General features: G+C 39.8%; 1 protein-coding gene and 1 long non-coding RNA gene across 5 annotated transcripts in view; one reads left to right on the top strand and one right to left on the bottom strand.

Annotated features, from left to right (window-relative positions):
• Positions 1-22,264, top strand: part of CTNND2 (catenin delta 2) — a 915,285-nt gene that overhangs the window by 339,351 nt on the left and 553,670 nt on the right. The gene's annotated exons all lie outside the window — the stretch shown is intronic.
• LOC125100648 (uncharacterized) lies at positions 3,592-21,492 on the bottom strand. The gene is made up of 3 exons (XR_007127619.1): positions 21,417-21,492; positions 16,734-16,964; positions 3,592-3,829 (listed from the first exon to the last, which is right to left on the bottom strand). It is a non-coding gene; the product is annotated as an uncharacterized LOC125100648 (long non-coding RNA).

Here is a 22,264-nt window from a genome sequence, read left to right as displayed (position 1 = left end):
GGCAGTAGGAGATGGTGGCTGTGTGGGTTATGAGCCAGTGGAGGGGACCGTGGTGACAGATAGTAGCCCAACAGAGAGGCTCTGTTGTTCCTGAAGGATAAAGACGCTAGCTCACTTACCATTCGACCTGGCTGCATTTCCAAGGTTGCCTCTATGAGCCTACCTTTTTAATTCTTAAGAACTTTCCTCCTCCCTCATTTGATTTGATTGAATTGATTTCTTTCCTTAGGTATCTTCTTTCCATCCAAGGTATCTTGGATGGAACCCACATTGAGCTACAGAAGTAGACAGGAAAATTAGCCCCGACAACTTCTGATTCTTTATTCTATATCCTGTACCCCTGGCTCTCAGCCCATGATACACAATAATCCTGGGTTTAAAAAAAAAATGTATTAAATGATAGTGTTAAGTGCAGATGACACTACCTAATTATTTCTCCTTGCCAGATAGTGATATGATGTCAGTTTTCATTAAGCCTGATTATTTTGTATATTGGAAATCTCTAATGTATGAATCTGCACTTGAATAATACAAGCAATTTACTGATAATTCACTGGAGGAAAGTCTAATACGTAGCTTCCACTGTTCCTTTATTTATCATAGCCTAGTTGTTTGCTTGGCTTCAGAAATGCTCCTTTGGAAATTCCAGTCTTTATTAAGCACAATAGACTAACCTGGTTAGCACATCAAAAGGAATATTTTTTAAAATGTTAAAAATAGAATATAAACAATTTTTTTGAAAAGGGAGAACAGGTAAAGATGCCTTTGATACTTTAGATGTTGTTTCCTAATTCTTAGGGATACTAGGGAGGGGAAAAGAGAGCTTCTTAGAGGAAATGAAAGAAAATCAAGTGTCTTTCAGACTTTTTAATGTAAGTGGTAAAAATGACTAGTAAATAGAGTTTAGTGTTTGCCTGCCTTTTACTGATGATAGGAAATTCTCTATCTGATTCCTAAGACCTTCTTCCTAGCCGTCACATTGACCTTTGAAATTCTTTGAAAAACTTTGATTAGTGTGCATTTGTAGCAGTCTATAGTGTAATAGTCCACGAGTGGACACGTGAGAACATGGAGAGGTTGGAGCAGGGGAGTCAGGAGCTGCCCGTGTCATAGCTCGTCACCTCCTGCATCCAGGCAGCCAGGGCACACGTAGCACAAATAGGAACATGGTGAGCTCTCTGACTCTTCACAGACTTTGCTGAACATCCACGTGGGTGCTGAGGCTTCCAGAATTCAGATCAATGAGCGGGTTAAGTGTTACTATTCTTCTACAGAGGAATTACTGGTGCTTCTTCCTGCATCTGCAGACCCACCATGTGCCTTATATCCTTCCGATCTTGGCTTTCCTCACTGTTTCCAGCCCAATCCTTTCCATGCTGTTGGAACCTGCTCTCTTCCCATGAGAAAGTTTGGTTCCATCCTTTCTCCCGGATTCCTCAGAACCAGCCAGACCTGAGTCAGGGACATTACTCATCCAGATGATGCCCTTTATTTACGGTCATGATCAGATCCCTTTGCTTAGTAGCTCACTCTCACCCCCTGGCCAGCTAGGATTACGTGGCTCTGCCCATCCCTCAGGTCTCGGCCTGTGCATGCTCTTGGTCTGGCAGCACTATAATCCGTCCTGTCCCTCTAAGGCTGGGGGCCATGCACTGCTCTTCTCTGTCCCATGGTCTGAGGACTTGTATATGCCTATGCCTTGGCCATATTCTCTGCAGACTCTAGTAACATTCTAGCTCATCCTTCTGCCTGCAGTCTGCCCAGATCTGTCCCCCATGTGGGGTGTGATTGAGCTGCATACTACATAGAGCAAAACCATGTCCCTGAAGAACTCTTTCCCACTTCCATAGCCACACTGCTATGTCCCTGAACTCTTTCCCGCTTCCATAGCCACACTGCTCTTTTCCGTCTCAGAGCGCTAACCATGTGATCCCTTCTGTCTAGAATGTCTTCCTTCTTTCACTTGGTCACCTCCTCCTGTGGATCCAGTTACCCAGCCAGGGCTCACATCTTCGTGAATGTCTTCTTGATCCGTCCAAATTGGACTAGGTGTCCCCTGCCTGCGGGTCATTAGAACTTATCAGAGCATTGGGGATGAGACTGTATTGACCCTTCCAGGAGTTCCCCGCCGCAGAATGCTTAACCTTCACTCGGAGAATGTAAGGGGATTTTCTGGAGTGCTACTGAGAATTTAAGGACATCAAAATAGATGACCCATCATATTCCTGATTCCGGCGGGCAGCAAGAACACAATGGCGGAGATCCTGAGCTCAAATCACAATTAGACCTATCTTACGGCCTGACTTATGGCCTTAAAAGCCTGACTCTCAGAAACCCTGATGATGATGATGGTGTTTTATAACAGTGGTGTCAAGCTCAGAAACAAAGGAAGTCAAAAATCCAAAGCTAGAGAGATTTGCCATGTAAGAAATTCTCCATTACCAGCTTTAAAGATGGAGGAGCTATGTGATTAGCAATTCCTATGGCTTATAAGAATGTCCCTGACTGACAGCCAGCAAGAAGAAGAGGAACTTGATGCTGTAACCAGAAGGAACTGAATTCATCTCACAGCCTGAATGATTATTCCCTTGAACCTCAAAAAAGAAAAGTAGCCCAGCAGAAACTCAGATGGTAACAGAGAACCCAACCATGCTACACACCTGAATTTTACAAAATTTACAAAACTGTTAGTTTAAAAAAAAAAAAAAAAAAAAAAAGGACATTGCTTTAAGCTACTCAGTTGGGGATAATTAGTGATAGGGCAATAGAAAAATGTGTACGATGCTTTTCAACTGGTTGTGCTAGATATATACTACAATAAGCTGAATTATAAATGTTTTCAGAAAAATAAACCTTACTCTATGACCATCAATATTTCATTCAAAAGTTTAATATGTATGGCCCTTTTTTATTTTTTTATGCATGTCTATATGAGTTTGAATTGGTGTGTCAAAATCATCTAGGGCTTTGATTCTATGAAATAGGTAGAGGTATTGACTGTGGAGTAGAGTCGTTATTTACTGCGGGATAGGACTACCTAGTAAAGCAGTCATCTTTAGCCTCACCATTTTTATAATATAGATACCCAAGACTCTGATTGGTGTCGAATATCCTTAAAAAGACAAAACATAATATGGAATATAAACTGCTTGCTCTATATAATATGATGCTGTTTCTTCCCCACAGATGAACTTTTGAATTTCTTGCAAACAGGTTTTTGCAAAAGCCTGCCATTTTGGGGAGAGTAGATGCAGAAGGAATTAATGTTGTACATGTTACCAAAGGTCATTCTCTTTATTAACTAACTTCTGTGAGCTGAAGTGCCAGCAATTCTATAAACAGAGTCTAAAAATCTTGTCCACAAAACAAAGAATTAAGGCTTATTTCAGAGAAAATGTTGATTTCTGGTTAAATTAGTGGGAGGTGAAGAAACATTAGTCAAGTAATCACATACTTTTTGTCAGAATGAAATGTATTTATTTAAAAGCATGATCACTGAACTTTCTTAAGGAATTAAATCATATGTGAATATAATTATAAGTAAAACATGTGCATTTTTTCATTATCCTGCAGGATATGATATTTAAACAAGTACTCACACTTACTGTTTTAAGATAAAGAAGGAATAAATTTGCCAAAGTATTTCATTTTGGAAATCACATAGCTTAAATAATTAAGTAATTACTTTAAAATGTTTTTCAAATGAATTTTTTTATTATGTAGATATTTCTACACATACACACATTCCCCGATGAAGTCATTTAGCCCAAGGTAACAGTCACTCAAAGCCATAGGATTCTAGATACTTATGCTGGTGAATACATGTTTGCTAGAAGGAGGAAAAATAATAACATTGAATAGGTTTTAATTGCTTTTTTTAGAATTTTGCTTTTTCATTAAATATCATTTTTATTAGTTTCCATACTAGGAAATAAGCATTTCTCACACAGCTGAAGTACTACTCCTCCAGTAAATAAAGCCTAGCAATTTATTTGAACAGGACATTTAATTTATGGAGTTGGTAATCAAAATTAACATTGCAGTGGTATTTTCTAATTTTTTTAGAATGTCCTTTTCATATAAAATCAGAAAAAAAAATACAGGACTATAGACATATTTTCGAGGTTTTTCTTTTTATTGCTAATTTCTTTAAAAAAAACAAAAAAAAACAAAAAAAAACAAAGTGTTTCTCTGTTTCCTTCCAAACTAAATTCCAGAGCAGAAATCTACCTTGAAAATGCTCCCAATTTTCTCAGGTCCCTTTGTGATGCTTGTTCTTTTCTTAATCCCTGTACTACCGTCTTTCCCCTTGACCAATTTTTACCCCATTTTCCTAGCCTTTCCTTTTAATGCTAACATTATTCCCTTAGGATATCCTATTATAGTCTCTTTTTTTTCCTACGTAAATTAAGAAGAATATTCTAGACCAGTTTCTGGTCCTCCGGAATCATCGCCATGTAGTACCATCTCACTTCTGCTCAGGTCTCTACTCCAGAAAGAGTGGGGACACTTACAGTCGTTGCTCCTTTAAAAGGGAACCAGCCTTTCCCATCTCACCTAGAGTCCAAGTCCACTGTGCTGAGCCACTTCTAGATGGCGCCCTGGTGTCCTGTGAATTCCTGATCCAGTAAGACAATGTACAACGTGGCTTAAAGCTGCTACCTCCTGCTCACCTGTACTGAGAATTTCCTGAGCTTTCTCAGCCACTAAAAGTAGAAGCAGATGCTGTCCTCTCAGTAATTCCTGGAGGGCAAGGACTAGGAGGATATGCCAAAGTCTTGGCCAGCTTGTGCTAACTGGTCATTTGATGAATGTAGAAATGAAAGAGTGGATATGTAGGATTTCGCTTACTGTTGTTGTTTTCATTGTTCTTGTTTTGGAAGAAGCACCAGTCTTATTAAGCTATAAGGATTTCTATCTCTATATATTCCAGATATATATAACATGTATCTCATGTGTTGAATGGTTTATATTATCCTGACCTTACCAGATCAGAATATCACAGAATATCACATTTCAGTATTCATTCTAGTTAGTTCTCCCATGAGAATAGTACTTCGTATTCCAGGCCCCGTTGGTTTGATGTACTCTATGCATGGTGTTGACTTAGTCTTGTCTTTTTACTCTCATCTCAGGAAGATGATGGTAACAGTGATAACTTTAATAATTTTTTTTTTTTAAGATCTCATTTATCTAGATGAGAGAGAGAGAGACAGCCAGAGAGAGCAGGAGTAGGCAGGAGAGAGAGAAGCAGGCTCTCTGCTGAGCTGGGAGCCCGATGCAGGACTCCATCCCAGGATTGTGGGATCATGACCTGAGCTGAAGGCAGCCACTTAACCGACTGAGCCACCCAGGTGCCCTAACTTTAATAACAATAACGGTAGTATTTTTGAGCAATTTTTATAGACCTGGTGTGGAAATGATTTACATAGATCATGCAATTTACTTCGAGCTGTAGATAACAACACTGAGATTCAAAGAGGGAAATTCAGTCTCCCATCATCCAACAGCTAGGACCAGGCACTGAGTTTTAAACCCAGGTGTCTTTACTCCCCAAGTACACATGTTAATGTACCTTACTGCTACTCAATCTTAAATTATGTTGTAAATTATGCTGTTATTCAGTCTTAAATTACCTTGTAAATTATGTATGTTCTAAATAACTATCTAAATGTCTCCAGTCCATTCTCATCCTAGAGATACAAACATTTTGGACTGATTTTGTGCTTAGTTTTTCTCTACCCCCCGCCCCGACCCCAGCGATTACAGCTATTTTGAATTCCTTCATCTGAATATATTTCTGAGATTCATTCTTACACAAATGAGGTAAAGAGTGTTAATCGCATATGTTATTATTGCTTTTAATTATATCCAGACTGTTCAGCATTCTCTTGCAAATTGCCAGTGGACAAATTATACTAATATTTATGTTTATAAAATGCTAGTTGTATTGTCTTAGTCTTTCAGGCTGCTCTAGCAGAGTACCATAGACTGAGTAGCTTATAAACAACATGAATTTATATCTCGTGCTTCTGGAGCTGGGAAATCCAAGGTCAAGGGCACAGCAAATTTGGTATCTGATGAGGACCTGGTTCTGGGTTCACAGACAGCTTTTTTTGTGCTGTGTCCTCACTTGGCACAAGGGGTGGGAGAGCTCTCAGAGGCCTCCTTTATGAAGGCAGGAATTCCATTAATGAAAACTCCACCCTGTAACCTAATCACGTCCCAGAGGCCCCACCTCCAAATACCATCACAGAGAGGATTAGATTTCAACATCAAAAAGGAGACTGGGAGAGACACAAACATTCAGGCTAAGTACATATTAAACAAGGTTTGCTAGATTTCTGCAGGATAACAGATGGTCAGCTATCCTGAAGATTTGATGTAGGTCCTAAAAACGGATCAGTACCTAATATTTATAATTATTTACTATATTTCTTACAGCAACTACCATATTTAACACTTTCGAATCAATTTTGAAGCCTGACTTCTTTCCAAAATGACATATTGAAAAACTAATGTTAACTTTACACCTAAAAACAATACACCAAGAGTGCCTGCGTGACTCAGTTGATTAAGTGTCTGGCTTTGGATTAGATCATGATCCCAGGATCCTGGGGTCCTGGGGTCCTGTAGATTGCCTTCCCTGCTCATTGGGGACTCAGCTTCTGACTCTCCCTCTCCCTCTGCCCTTCCCCCTGCTCATGTTCTTTCTTTCTCTCTCTCTCTCGCTCTCAAATAAACAAAAATCTTAAAAAACAAAAACAATATACTATATTTTATTTAGAGGTTTTGTATTGTAAAGGATATTTGGGGAAAACTAATTTTACAATTTAAAATTCTGATTGGTATAGAACTGAAAATCTTTATAAATTCAGTCTAGAATATTCTTTGTATTTTCTGTCATCATTTCCTTTAACTCATGGATCTGAAAGATGAAATGGCAGTTTCATAGTTTAGAGCTGAATCCCATCACCGTGTTTTTAGATATTGCCTGGGTTTGCTAATTGCCCCAAATTTCACTTTTTAAAAAATCTACAATAGTGGAGCTAACACTTTTCTGTAATTTTGCCAAGTTAAATGAGAAATGTAAGTGAAGTACACATCACCTCACACAGTGTTACTAGCGAAACCTATATATTTTTCCTTCTTGATGAATAAACAGATAATCTTTTTGTTGAGTCTCTTTCTTAATTTTTCTACCAAAGCTAATAGAATGGTTCCTCTCACAATGAGCTAAAGAATGGTTCCTCTCACGATGGGCTAAAGTGACATGTCAAGGTAGCAACCACATTCGCCTCCTTCATTTTATAGACTAGACAGCGTCACAGAGACTGACACATCAGAGTGGAAGACACCTTTCTCACAGCACAACTTACCAGGTCACTGGGCCTCCTGCTGGAGCTGGAGCTGACACTTGGGCGATGGTGTGGTTGGAAAGTGAAGAGCAGTAATGCACTAACAACACCGGTGACAGGAAGTGCTCAATCAATTACGATCTGGAAGCCAGTGACTCTTTGAATGGATATTTTTTCAGACCGGGAGCAGCAAGAGATGAAGGCATTGACCAGAACATGCACGCTCATTACTTTCTCTGGCTATTAAATATGATGAGAGGTAGAAATGCCCGTTGATGAAGGCATTGACGTGTCCTGCCTCTGCTCAGATGCTAAGTGTTCAAGAGCTTTTACCCACTTTTTTCTATTTATAATTTTCATGCTCTTTTCAGGGGATTGGCAACCAGTGATATTTCAGGGGACAAAATAACAACGAGCATTCGATTTACTTAAGAAGAAAGATGTTCCGTGGTCATCACTGGGATGGCAGCAGCTCGCTGCCCACCATGAACATTGTATGTTCCAATTATTAGGATGGAAAGGCAGTGGAGAGAGCGCAGGAAAAGCGATGTGGTGTGTATTTGAGGATATCCGTGGTCTTGGAACTACCACATTCAAGAGTTGCCTCGGGAAGGTCATGTGGGTTTTCTGGGCCTCTGTTTCCTCCTCTGTGAAGCAGAAGCATTGAGTCGTTCCTACTCTCCACTTCTGTGCTCTTCGTCCCATTGGCACCTTCCACTGTGGGCAGTGAGTCACATCGGACTATTTTAAGACGGTGACATTATATGAACTTGAATAACAGATCTAATTAAGGAATGAGGATAGCAAGATGGTACCAGATAGATCTGGTGCTTCAGAGGAAGACAGACAGATGTCTGTATATCTGTGGAAGCAGTTTTTTCATTGTAAGAATCTCCACTTAGGCCAAGGTATGGATTTTACATTTGGGAAAGTACAGTCTAAAAGAAGTTTGTCCGTATATAATGTATAAACTGCCTCAGATGCTTTTGGTGTTTTCTAGTTTGGCTAAAAACTACAGTGAAGCTATGAAACCAGAACAGAGGGTCCCACACTGAGAGGTCATGGGGAGTGGTCCTTTTAAGCCATCAACATTGGTCCCATGGGAAAAAGTGCTTATAGGGTAATTCTAGGCCTAACAGGTTAGTAAGCCCTCTTTATGCTTCAAATACGAGTATGACAAGGCTCTTGGCCTCCAGGGGCTTACTCTCAAACACAAAGAGCCACGTATAAGCAGGTGAAACATGATAAGATATGTTGAAGCGTGAAGAGAACAGGAGGTGGCCGTGGGGGTAGTTTTATAGTGTAGGACTTGTGTCAAAGGAGGCAGAATAGAATTGTGAAATTATTACTTTTTTTTAAATGTAAACATTTGGAAGGCTAAACCAACACTGGGCTTCACTTCTGTTGCAAGCAGTGCCCATTTGCAAGAAGCAATCTTTGATTTTTTTTTTTACTTCATGGAATGTGAATATCTTCTAATTCCCCTTTATCCAGGAGAAAGTATCGTAGAATTTTAAATTTAAGAGATTGCTGTGTTAGCAGCAGGCAGCAAAGATGTTGCCTGTTTGTTGACAGTAAAACTATATTCATAAGCCCCAGTCTTCCCAAACATCTGTGTACTTAGTACCTCAAGAGCGGAGGAAGTTTAAAAATTGTCATACATTGTTGCTTAGTCTTCCGCACGCATTTGCAAATGTAACTCTCAGCAAGATTTTATGGAAAAGATCTAAGGAATTGACTGCCATCTCTACGCCAAAATTTAGCAATTAACCTTTTCTCTCTAATGTGTGAGTGACGGGATCCACCTGTGGGGACTCTGTCATTTTGACACTCTTCATTTAAGGTAAAGGGTCTCATTCTGTCTTTTGAAACTCATGTGTTCCCGTCACATCACAAATGCCCCACAGACATCGAAGCTCCAATTGAAGCAGGTGGCGTAGTGTGGTGATTCACGCGGTGGAGTGTTGGACCAGTAGGTTTTGGATCTGGATCTCAGCTCTGCATATTGTGACCCGTGTGACATTGGGAAATGTCCTCTAGATGCTCCATTTATCTATAGGTAAATTGGGGAGAGGTTTGTAGTGAAGATTAAAGATGAAAATAGGTTTAAAGCAATTAGTGTAGTGTTTGCCACTGAGCCAAGCATTCAGTATGTGAGAGCTCGTTCTCTTCCTATTAATTTATTATTTTATGTAAGCACTGCAGTTATGACTCACTTGTCATATACACAAATAGGAAATATCCTCATTTTCACAGAGAAATGTTATTTATACCTTCTTTTCTTTTTTGCTTGTTTGGGGGCGATTATGATGATATCAAATTAACTGAAAACAATATTCCAACTATTGTCAGTCTCTGCCAGAGAACACCACAGTAAAATTATATTCTTAAATTAATGTGTGAGGGATATGTATGTGATCATAAGAGCATAACGCACTGAAATATCGGTGGTCAGGACACGGTCTCATCACCACTGGAAACTGTATTGACCCTCAGGTGGATAGTTGCTCAAGGTCACTATAATTTTGAGCAACCACGTTCTACTATTAATGAACTTTGCTTACTGCCTTTGCAGCCTGAGATGAAGGTGAGAATAGAAAAAATCCTCGATGTTACCTGAACACTGGAATTGTTAGCATTTTTATTAAAACATCGAAGGTCTTTAAGGGATTGTGGAAACTAATGGTGTTCCGATGTCTGCGTGTCTGGTTGCTAATTCAGAGATGAATTGCCCATGGCCATGTGGGTAGGTGGTCAGAGTCAACAAAATAAGGACAACCATATAGGGACCTGAATTTGTGAAGTTGCCTGTTATGAAAGGATGGAGCTCATGATCTCATTCCGTCCATCCTTCCATCTTCCCATTCATTACGTATAAATTGTGGGCTTAATACACGTAATATATTGTAATTGACACTGAGAGTATAGCTCAGGATGAGGAAAGCAAATTGCCTGTTGTCAGATAGCCTCCATTCTTCATGCTACATGAAAGATGTAACTTTACGTAGTAGGGATGATAACCAGATCTTTCCCTGGTTAAAGTTGTTCCTCTCTTTAGCATCTAAAACAAAACGTGGGTCAAACTCACCTTTATGTACGCAATCAACCATTTAGTACTAAGATAACACAGCAAATGCAAGACCCAAATTCAAGAGAGAGAATTAAATTTGCTCGATTCTATTTAAGTTACTCATTGGGGTGGAGATACAGAGGTGTATTTTAGGCTTAAACCTGACCATTTCAAATACTTATTATATTTGGATAATGAACTAGCATTCCAGCGGGAGAAAATTAATCAGAACTTAGTTTCGTGTGCAACTCATGGAGTCAGAACAAAGGAATAATAAACTAATGAAGAAGTAATGCTCCATAGAATATTTGAAAGTTTTTAAATAAATATTAAAAACTTCAAAAAAGGGAATTTTAAGAAATAAGATATAAAGGAGCTGGTAGTGTTTCTGTCAAAGGATTTGATTCGCCATTTTTCACAGAAGATTTAACTTGCATTATTATTCCCAGGGAGAATTCTTTCATTTTCAGTGAGAAAAGTTAAAAAAATAAAATAAAATAAAACTCTGAGATGCTAATTGAGCACAACGATAAGATACTTCCAAATGAAAGTATTCTGTTAAAATGGATTGATGGCCTATTTTTTTTAAGTTAGCATTTTTTTAAAGATTTTTTTTTATCTGAGAGAGAGAGTGTATGCCGGTGTGAGTGGAGGGAGAGGCAGGGGGAAGAGGGGGAGTTCCAGAGCAGACTCCCCATTGAGTGGGGAGCCCAACACGGGCTCGCTCCCGGGACCCTGAGATCATTACCTGAGCTGAAATCAAGAGTCGGCCGCTTAACTGACTGAGGCACCCAGGAGCCCCCAAAGTTACCAGTCTCTTAACAGAACTTTAGCTATGAAATGAAGAGAAGTTTTTGAAGATTGTCATACAGATAAAATGTTCAGAAACAAATCTTATATTTCAAGAAAGTGGCATGTATGGGTATAATGAAATATATGACATAAACGATTTGAGAATCTAGGGTATGTTTTGGTGCAGGATTTAAAGAATGCCACAACTCTCTACGGAGGAAGTAGAAATTGACCGATGGTTGATGGAGACTCTTCTTGCCTCGCTCTCACCGCCTCTCGCGCTTTCTCAGACAGGAACCACTGGCCTGCATTTTGTGTCTATTCATTCCCTTGATTTCTTTGTATTTCCCCATGTGTCTGCGTGCAGATCTGCAAAATATTCCTTGGCTTGCCTGTTTGCGATTGTTGCACTAGTAGATTACATATTTTTTGCAACTTGCCTTTTTTTACTCAACGTTGCTTTTTTTAACCTTTGTTCAGATTGATCCATGTTGATACGGGCACTTGGGACTGACACACTGTTTTCACTGAGGCAGCCGAGTTCACCCCGTGGCTGTGCCATAACTCATCTCTCCTTGGTCTTCAGCAGAACATTTGCACACTTTGCAAGCTTTGCTTTCAGAAACATATGGCTTGGAACATAATTATTATTTTTTTAATTTAACTATGTATTTTTTATTAACATACAATGTATTATTTGTTTCAGGGGTACAGGTCTGTTATTCATCAGTCTTACACAATTCACAGCGCTCACCGTAGCACGTACCCTCCCCCCAATGTCCATCACCCAGCAACCCTATCCTTCTCCCCCACCCCCAACAATCTTTAGTTTCCTGAGATTAAGAGTCTCTTATGGTTTGTCTCCCCTCTCTGGTTTCATCTTGTTTCATTTTTCCCTCCCTTCCCCTATGATCCTCCATCTTGTTTTTCAAATTCCTCATATCAGGGAGATCATATGATAATTGTCTTTCTCTGATTGACCTATTTCGCTTAGCATAATACCCTCTAGTTCCATTTTTTTTTTTTTTTTGATGGCTGCGTAGTATGTTCATCACAGATGAATGAATAAAGAAGATGTGGTACATATATACACACAATGGAATACTATGGGACATAATCATATGGACCCCTAGTGTAGGGATGCAAGTGTTTCTCCTGGACATGCAGAGAGAGCGTGGGCGACTTGTACGATTTGCACATCTTTAAATTCCTCCATAATGCCAAAGAGCTTTGAGAAGTGGCTGTGCCAGTGTACATTCCCATCAGCAACGAATGGTCCAACTTTCCATTTATGCAGCAAAACTTGCTATTTCCCAAGTTTTCCTTTGTCCTGTTGTCGCAGATGGGGTGGGTTTGAAGTTGGCATCTTCCTGACTTCCGCACTGATAGAGTTTTTTACACATTTATTAGCTATTCATGTTTATTCTTCCATTAAACGTATATCCGTGTCTTTTGCACATTATTCTAATGGTGTTTTTCCTTTTTTTCTTAGCTCCTTTAATTCTCAGTATATTCAGAAATTAATCCTTTGTTAGTTGAATGCCCTACAACCAAGTTCTCCCGGGTTGCGTTTCTTCACTCCTGGTGTCCTCGGGTGCACACAAGGGCTTCCTAGGTGTTGTTAGGGTTGATCACCGTGGTTTAGGATTCCTGCTTTTTGGAATCTTGTTTGAGGAATCTTACCTCCTAAGACAGCATCGAGGTAATTTCCTGTGATTTAATTTAATAATTATAAAGTTTCATCATTTCACATTAAAGCCTTTAATTCATTTGTAGCTGATTTTTATTTTGACATGACAGAAGGTAGAAATTTGATTTTCTTTTTTCCATGTAAATGACTGTCTCAGTAGCTATATTGAGTAGAATGTCCTTTGTCTCATAACTTACTGTGTCATTTGTATCATGTGTCAAATCTGCACATATGTATGGTGTACTTCTGGGAAGATGGAGGGAGAATTACAGCTTGATTATTTTGAGCTTCCTGTCTGTGAGCTTGATGTCAGTCCATTTTATTTATCATCTTTCAATGACGTTTATGCACGTGTCTTAAAGTTCTTGCACTGTTCTTTGTTTCATTTATTCTCAGCTCCTTAGAGTTTCTGTCGCTCGTAGAAACATTATTTTTTTTTAACAGGGTGCATCTTCTAAAAGTTTCTTTTTTATATGGAAGTGCAATTGATTTTTATATACTGATTGAATACTAAGAGAACTCGATAAAGTCTTTTAACTACTTCTGTAATTTGTAGATTTCTTGAGGGTTTTTATGAGTAATCTTTGAAGATTACTGTGTTCTCTCCTTTTGAAATCTTTTAACTTTCACTTTGTTTTCTCTTTGTACTGGTGAGAAGTGGGGGAGAGTAGGCAACCTTTTCCACTTAATGGGATTCCTTTCATCTTTCTCACTGTAAAAACTGCTGGGAGGTTTTTTAAAACAACAACTTTATTGAGATGTAAACCTCATACCATTCAAGTCATTCCTTTGAAGTGTAAGATTTCATGGCTTTCGGATATTTATAGTCTAGCAACCATCACCACATCAGTTTTTGAATGTTGTCATCACCCCCCAGAAGTCCCCCAGCTTTACATATTTACCTTTTCTGAACATGCCCTATAAATGGAATCATGTAATAGGAAGTCTTTTATGATGGGTGCTTTGAGTTAGCATAATACTGTCACAGTTCACCCATCTGTCCCCCGTATCAGTCCTTCATTTTTTTTTATCACCCAAGAAGAGTCCATTGTATGGCTGTAGCATGCCTTAACTGTTCATTAATCAGTAGTTGGACATTCAGATTCTTCCTATTTGGGGACATTATGAACATTCATATAAAAGTTTTCATGCAGGGGCACCTGGGTGGCTCAGTGGGTTAAGCCTCTGCCTTCCGCTCAGGTCATGATCTCAAGGTCCCGGGATCGAGCCCCACATCGGGCTCCCTGCTGAGCAAGGAGCCTGCTTCCTTCTCTCTCTCTCTCTCTCTGCCTGCCTCTCTGCCTACTTGTGATCTCTCTCTGTCAAATAAATAAATAAAATCTTTTTTTAAAAAGTTTTTCTGCATACATATATTTTTTTCAATCTCTCTGGTGTATATTGCTATGAATGAAGTTGCTGTGTTCTTCTGTGTCTAATGTAGTTTTTCTTAATAGACTCATTTTATCTAAGTTCATTCCTATTAATTCTTAATTTGCTAAGTATTTCATTGTAAAGAACTGTAAAATTTTAACTGTTGGGGTTACCAGTACTGCATTCCTCTTCGTTGCTGAGTATTATCCCTTTGTTTGAATAGGTCGCCGTTTGAGTTTTCATTCACCTCTTGCTGGACATTTGGGTTGTTTGCAGTTTTGCCATCTACAAATGAAGCTGCTATAAACAATTCTGATATACGAGTCTTTGCATGACATACACTTTCTCTTCATTTGGGTAAATACATGAGGAATGGCTGGGTCCTGTAGCAGGTGTACATTTTACTATTGAAGAGAATGCCAAACTATTTCCAAAGTAGTTGGAAATTTCTGATCCTATCAGCAATATTATGAGAGTCGTGTTAATCTATGTCGAAAATGCTTCTTTAAGCTATATCATCACTTCTACTAGTTCAGTTTGTCCTTACTCAAATTTGTCTTGGAATATCGGATGATCTTTTCTAACTATTATCTAACTATTTCTAACTATTCATTTCAAAGTCCCCTTTATATCTCTAAATATATTAAACATGCTTGTTTTATATTCTGAGTCTGACAATTCCAATAAATCTGGCTCCCAGGGACTTATTTTCTCTTGTGTTTGAGACTTTCTGATTGTGGATTTATGTTCCTGGCAGCCCCTGTGTGGGAATTATTTAAAGTCAGAGGTTGAAGTGTGGTCTTCCAAGGAAGGTGTGTCATTTCTTCAGCCAAGTGTGGGAACCCCTATTGACTGAAGACCACCTCAAGCCAAATGATCACCCGAGTGTGGAGAGCACATCACGCATGGTAAAAATGGCCTCAAACACCGAGGCACAGGATGCTTCTGGTTTGCAGTGCTCACGGTTCTCCTTTGTGCTGAGACTGAGCTGATCAAGCACGCGAGCCATACTTATTTTGACGGCTTCATTCCCACCTGTGGCTTTAAATGGCCGCTGCTGACATCTTCCATCATTTTATCAGTGAACGAGTAAAACACAACAAAATAAAGCAAAGCAAGATGGGACGAGAACAGATCCTCAAACTATTTAGTGATTACAAACACGAGTTGTAAAAGTAACAGGGAGCCAGATTTTAGTTGTAAGGATTCAGTTAAAAGAAGTACCTCTGCCCTAAAGGTCTGCCCACCGGACTGCCTTGTCTTCCTTACATCAGGAGACGCTTGCATATGTGGAGAACACTTACCTTGGGGGGAAAGCACATCTCATCACCTTTTTCGTCAATTCCTTTCTATTTCAACATAAAGAAGCATTTTTACAAGGCTAGAATCTGTACAGACTTAATCAATGTAGAAAATGAAAAGAGGACCCTGCCCATTTAGGGACTGTCCCTGCCTAGTTTTCGAAGTCAGAACTGAAGAGAACTCAGCGATTCCGACAGACATTGACGGTACAGTCTCATCTGCAAAAGTTGATTCCACGTACTCGCCGTACCTGCTGGCAGCCCCAGAGCCCAGAGGAGATGTATACATTCTTACTGAGTTCTGCAGGTGCCAGACGATCACGTATCTTGCTTCTCCCGAATTTTGGTGTGAAAATCCAATGTTCACAAATGAGTGCAGGAAAACAGAAATGAAGCACAGGGATGTTCCATGCCTCACCCCCAATGTTCTGGCTCTCTTTTCATTACATCAGGTTTTGCAGGACCCGCAGAAGTTGGAGGGAGGATGATGTTTTCTTACATTCCTATAGATAAGGCTTTGTGATATTCTTTGTGATATTCTGGTGTGGGGTTTTGATTCGCAGATTTAAAGAGTAAAAATGGAAGGCGTGCCTTTTTTAAGTGTATTGATAAATTGCCGGAGTTAAGAGTTGTACAGCGACTTTTTCATTTCTTTTGCAAGTATAATTATAAAAACTTGACTGGATTATATGCCTTCTTAAGTTTATTATTAAATACCTAACCATTTCACTACCTTCCCATTATTTAAAGAAGTTAATTCACACAAAAGTATTTTTAAATAGTGAAGCACAACGTAAACAAAAGTTGTTAGGGAGAGCAGTAAAGCATTCTGCCTTTTTACTGGCTCTATATCACCAACTTAGGTTGGCAGTTGTAACAGTCAAATCATTTATCTTAAAAGTAAACCAAGTTAATGCTCAAAACCCTCCTTCTGAGCGTTTACTCAGCAAAGAAGCAGAAAATCTGGAATGTTAGTTAACTTTTTTTTTTTAAGATTTTTTATTTATTTATTTGACAGAGAGATCACAAGTAGATGGAGAGGCAGGCAGGGGGGCGGGGGAAGCAGGCTTCTCGCTGAGCAGAGAGCCCGATGCGGGACTCGATCCCAGGACCGGAATGTTAGTTAAAAGGACGTTTGAAACAATGAATACCTAGACTCAATTTCCCATCTATGTCCCTGCCTCTCAGTCAGAGGTGGCTTTTCCCAGACAGTGGGTCCCTGCAGCATGACACGGGGTGAGGACTTAGAATCTGGCACAGTTCATTATTGGTTGTATTTACTGATTCTGAGACAGGAGAGCATCCTCTTGGGTTTCCTCTGAAGCAGCCTCTGAGAGCTCACGCTCTCAGCTGATGGAGCCATTGAAACTACAGCACGCGTCCTTTAACAGAGGGGCAAAAAGGATTTTCTGTTGTGGAGGGCCAAAAAAGGATCGATATAATAGGGCCTTATTGTCCTCCAAAGACCAAAAAAACAAAACCAGTTATACAGTATCTCTTACGTCTTAAAATTGCAGTGGGTGGGTAGAGGGATGGCTGATGGAAAGGTCTAAAAAGACTTCTAAGGGTATTGATAAATGACAAAAATGGACAGATACGGTTCATGAGGATCTGGAAATTTGTCTCAAATGAAACTCAGCTGCTGGGGCCTGATATGCACTTGGGTTCAAGTACCCTGAGAAATATTTACTGTAGTCAAATAGTAGAATCAGTTGGGTGTAGGCTGCATATCCAAACGCTCCCTCATCCAACGGGGGAAAACAATTTCCTGCCCTTTATTTCTAGCTCTTTCTAGAAAAGTGTAAACATGTTTGTAATTCTGTAAAGCTCAAAGCTTAGTTACATTTTTCCCCTGACCTCTCAAATCTCATCACGAAGTTTCAGTCACTAAGTTTAATTTAGCAAATGTGTCCTCTTCCTTGATGTCCTTTCATGGTGGTGGCTGAGGTTTGAGGAAATAAAAGAAACAGGGATGGTGATACTTTCCTGATTAGGCATGACTACCTTGAGAAAGAACTTCTAATTGAATAACTTTTCTTTACGGTTATTTACCATTATCCCAGACGACTGCAAATAACACATGTGTGACCCCAGGAGTCAGCAGTTCTCGGTCCTGGCTGTGCTATTAGGACAACTTGGGAAGCTTTTAAAAACGCTGATTCCAGGACCCCAACCTCAGGGAGTCTGATTTCATTGGTCTGGGAAGGAGGCTAGGGACCCACAGCTTTGGGGTTGCCCCAGCGGAATCCACGTGCAGCCAGCGACATGGGCTCCTGCTCCTGATCTAAAGCAGCTTGACCCTTCGCTAAAGATGTCACTGCTGGGCACACTATGTTTCAGAGCAGACCAGCAGCTTCCTGTTTTGTGATTGAGCTCTCTGTATCCCCACGAAAGGGCTAGACCCCGAGTCTGCAAGAGACTCTTTGCAGCATTGGTCATTTTGAAATAATAGCAGTAATAATAATAATGATAGCAACTCGTATCCATTCAACCCTTGCCTGTTCTGAGCACGTGCTGTGAACTTATTTCATTCTCACACCAAACTACGAGGCAAGGATAAGGTATTATTATTTCCATTTGCAGGTAAGGGTAAACCAGTAGGAAAGAATTACATTGGGGATTTGAACATGGGCATTATGACCGCAAGTTGGGTCATAATTGAGGTTCTCCGTGACTCTGGCAAATAATTATAAAGCACTTACTTACAAGGAGCAAGGGGGTCTGTAAGGTACAAAGCTGAAGCGGGAGGGGCGCAGCCCTAAGGAGGACCTACACTCCACAGCCTAGTGACGAGGTACGGGTCCCAAAGAGCTGTGCTGGCGACCTGAAAGTGCTCTGAAGAGGGACTTTGGCTGAGGGAGAGATTTCCGGTAGCTGAAGTGAGCAGCGGCACCACAGACTAGAAGGCAGTTCGTTGGAAACTGGAGCCACATTACATAGGAAGGAGATTTGGAGCCGTATTAGGTCGAACATATGAAATTGCTATTAACCAGCCTCTTGACCTACAAGCATAACAATTTCCCGCGGTTCAGTCTATGTGAGAAAGATCTTGGTCAAGAGACTAGTGAGTCCCCGTGCCGGGAATGTCCCTGCACATATTGATGTGATAGGATTGGCTGGAGAAGGGCTGTGAATTCCACCGGCCATTGACATCACCCATGGCATGCCTATTTTTTCAACATTACAGGGAGACCATTCTTGTAACTGAATGACTTGCTTGCCTAGACCGGGAAGCTATACTGACGGTCCCCAAAACAGCAACAGCACAGAGGGACTCAGAAAGCTCTAAACCACTTGTCAAGGGCAAGTTAAAAGAGGTGGCCAGAAGAGGATGCAGACAGTGCTTCCTTGGGGCAGAGGGCCTGCTGATGCCAGGAGTGTGGGAAGGACTTGGGGAACCGAACCAGTAAGGCGGAACGTGGGCCTGGCCCTCTTTCCCGAGGCAGCGGTCCCCAGGAAGGGGTAAGGACTCAAGCTTGGGGACACTCAACAGGTGACTGTTGTAGCCTCCAACCTGGAGTAGCATCCAAGTCAAAGAACAGTCTTTCCAGGTCCACAATGTTTGATGAAGCTTGCATCTCATTTCTGCGCCAGTGCGTACCAGCGAAGCAGGGACCCCAACATTTCCATCTTCGAATGCCCCCACAACCTGAGCAGAGGACACCAAGAGGCACTGGACTCTTGCGAGTTGACTTGACCTGAAGTATGCATCTGCACTGAAGAACGCACTTAGGAAGCAACGATTAATTTCAATGACAGTAATTTTAATCCATCTTAATAATAACTTCGGGGCTTAAAAAAACGGAGGGTACATGCTACACATCATTTCCATAAGAATTATCTGTGACTTTTGGATTCCATTTAGCTGACATTATAGGCAGCCAGGTGAAAACCTGATTAGCCTCCTGGAAAACTATTGACGATTGTTCTGAGAGCTTTCTCATTCAAGAGAACATCCTGTGGATTTTTGGAGAGCAATACAAAACAGAACGCACAGGCCTAAGTGTTCTCAGCCAGTCTGATTAGGAAAGACTTTTCACAAAAAGGTAACTAACAAGACACAGGAAATAGATTACTTGCATTTCTCTTCATTAAGCGTCTATATCTCAAATAGAATGGCACAAAGTAAAGATGGAATATATAGAATCACGTTGCTCAGCTGCCCCGTGACTGGTTTTCTTGGCATCCGGAACGTGTGAGGAAAATAGCCGAAGCAGCACCATTAATGGCAGCGATTAATCTTGGAAATTAAGATCAAGGGAAAAAAATGATTATAATAAATCTCTCTGCCCTGTTTATACAGCCTTCCTTTCTTTGATATACTAAGAATACTAATAAGGCTAGTGGCCTTTGGTTAAACGAGCAAACTATTAGGTTGATGAAAGTGTTGGAAGGAGTTTAAGTTGGATGAGCCTTGCTTGTCGATGGCAAATTATTACACAATAGGCATAATTTGTATGCTTTGCCAAGTGCCCTGCAGAAACCCAGTGCATTTTTATTCCTTTGCCTGTTAGATTAAAATCCTGACTTCTAAAGGATTCTAATATAATTGGAGACTAATTCTACTGCTTGTTGAAATCAAGGCATGGTCAGTCGGCTCATCCCAGGGAAGGCATGGGGTGTCTGGACCCACTGCCACGTTGCTACTTGGAATAAACCAGAACAGGAAGGGGTAATCTGTTCCAAAATGGTCCTCAAGCAAGTAGAGTTTCTTTGAATTTAGTCCAAATGGTCGATGGGCTCTTGAGTTGCTTTAGAATGTCTTAGGAACGTTGTAGATGAACTTAGAGAATCTTAAGTTGGCGGTTACTGAGCTCAATGGTAGCGCTTCTGATCCCACACTCTATATAATATTATTTTCCAGGAGAATGTAATGAAGAAATGTTTTTAAAAGCTTATGAGTATGTATTTTACAGTTTTCTTTTTCTTTACTTTTATGTAGGTTGTTAAGATATGCTTTCCATAATCCTGTTTACTAAAGCTAATACCATGCTTTAAGTATACATTCTCATTGTTGTTCTTGCTCTTGGAAAGTGTACCTCCTTCTGAATCTCACCCTATAAGGTCGTGTCCATTCCCCCAACCTAAATGTACATATTATCACTTGGTTATTACTTTCCTTTTCTATGTCAAAACAGAATAAAAGGGAAATAACATTTTTAGGGTAACTACTCTGTAGGATGTCAATGCCCAACTCAAAAGAATCACATAATGTCCTAGAATGAATTGTACACTCTGAGTTGTACAATGTATGTAAGTTCTATTCAACCCCATGTTTTTTTATTAAAATAAGATTTCTAGTTCCAATATTTGCTCTTCATTTTGCATAGAGTTACACCAAAAAGGGTAATTTTGGCATTATTTTTATAATACTTAGTCTAAGGACAGATTTTGTTTTACCATGCCCAGATATCATAAAGATCATGAACTAACATTAAAGATAATTGGGTCATCCCAAAGTAGCGCTTTATAGCTGCTAACCAGCCTTTCCCTCACCATCTCAAATTAATCAATGCCTAAAACAAAGCCAGAAAACCATTGGAAATTCTTATCAATTAAAAGGGCCAATGATCTCTTCTGCCTTTATCCCAGTAGTTTGCAATCTTGAGACTGTATCCAAATGACCTGGAGAGCTGATTAAAGACTGATTGCTCTGCCCACCCTTCAATTTCTGATTCAGTGGATCTCAGATCAGGTCCAAGAATTCGTATTTCTAAGTTCCCAACTGACGCCAGTACTGTGGGTCTGGGAGCCACAGTTTGAGAACCACTCCTTTAAACTATTAAATGTGTTTTAAAATAATAAGGGCTGATATTTATTATAAGAGTACTTACTATGGATCAAGGGCTCTTGAAGCATTTTACATATAGAATTGCATTTCATTCTTACAGCAAGATCACCCAGAAGGTTCTGGATTTTTGCCCCATTTTATATAATAATGGAGAATTAGAATGTCAGAGAGTGCAGGATGCTTTTCTAAGGCCCCCAAACAGTAAGTAGCAGACCTAGCATTTGAACCCAGGAATAGAGGTCCAGAGCTCACGTTTGTAATACCTGGAGAAAAATGTCTTTGTAATTTAACCCTTCTATATATTTTACTAATTGTGTAATTTTCCCACTCCACATTTTTCACATGTCACCAATTGCGTTTTTCTGAGATGTGTCAAGCATGGAAATACCATTTTATAATATTCTGTGAGATTACAGACACAGTAATGCTTTTTGTTTTCTTTCAATATATAAATATCTATAAATATTCAAGGAATAAACAAGGAAAAAAGCTGCTTCTCACAAGATTACACATGTAGGAAATGCTCATGTTATCATGGAGAGTAAAGAAGGGCAAGAAATTTCACACTCAGCATGATGCTACCTATAGGGATAAATATGTACAGGAAACAAACAAATTTGAGAAGAAAACATACCATAGTGCTGACATGCACACTAGAGCGTGGGGTATTTGGGGTACTTTGAAAAACATTTTATACTATATTGTAGGCTGGTTCTTGGACAAGGTAGTATAGTTTAGCGAATCATTTTATTAGAATTCTTTTTGCATTGTAAATCAGTATGAATTAACTAATGTTCCATTAGAAGTAAATGCAGTTTTACTATTGTTATTATTACTATTATTAGCTTCAGTAACAAAAGAAGAGAGAGAATCAGTTGTCACAGAAGTCTT

Source organism: Lutra lutra, chromosome 5 (assembly GCF_902655055.1).
Source record: "Lutra lutra chromosome 5, mLutLut1.2, whole genome shotgun sequence".
In the NCBI taxonomy this organism is placed as follows: domain Eukaryota; kingdom Metazoa; phylum Chordata; class Mammalia; order Carnivora; family Mustelidae; genus Lutra; species Lutra lutra.
Note: the sequence above shows the minus strand (reverse complement) of the source record. Positions and strands in the feature narration are given on the sequence as shown.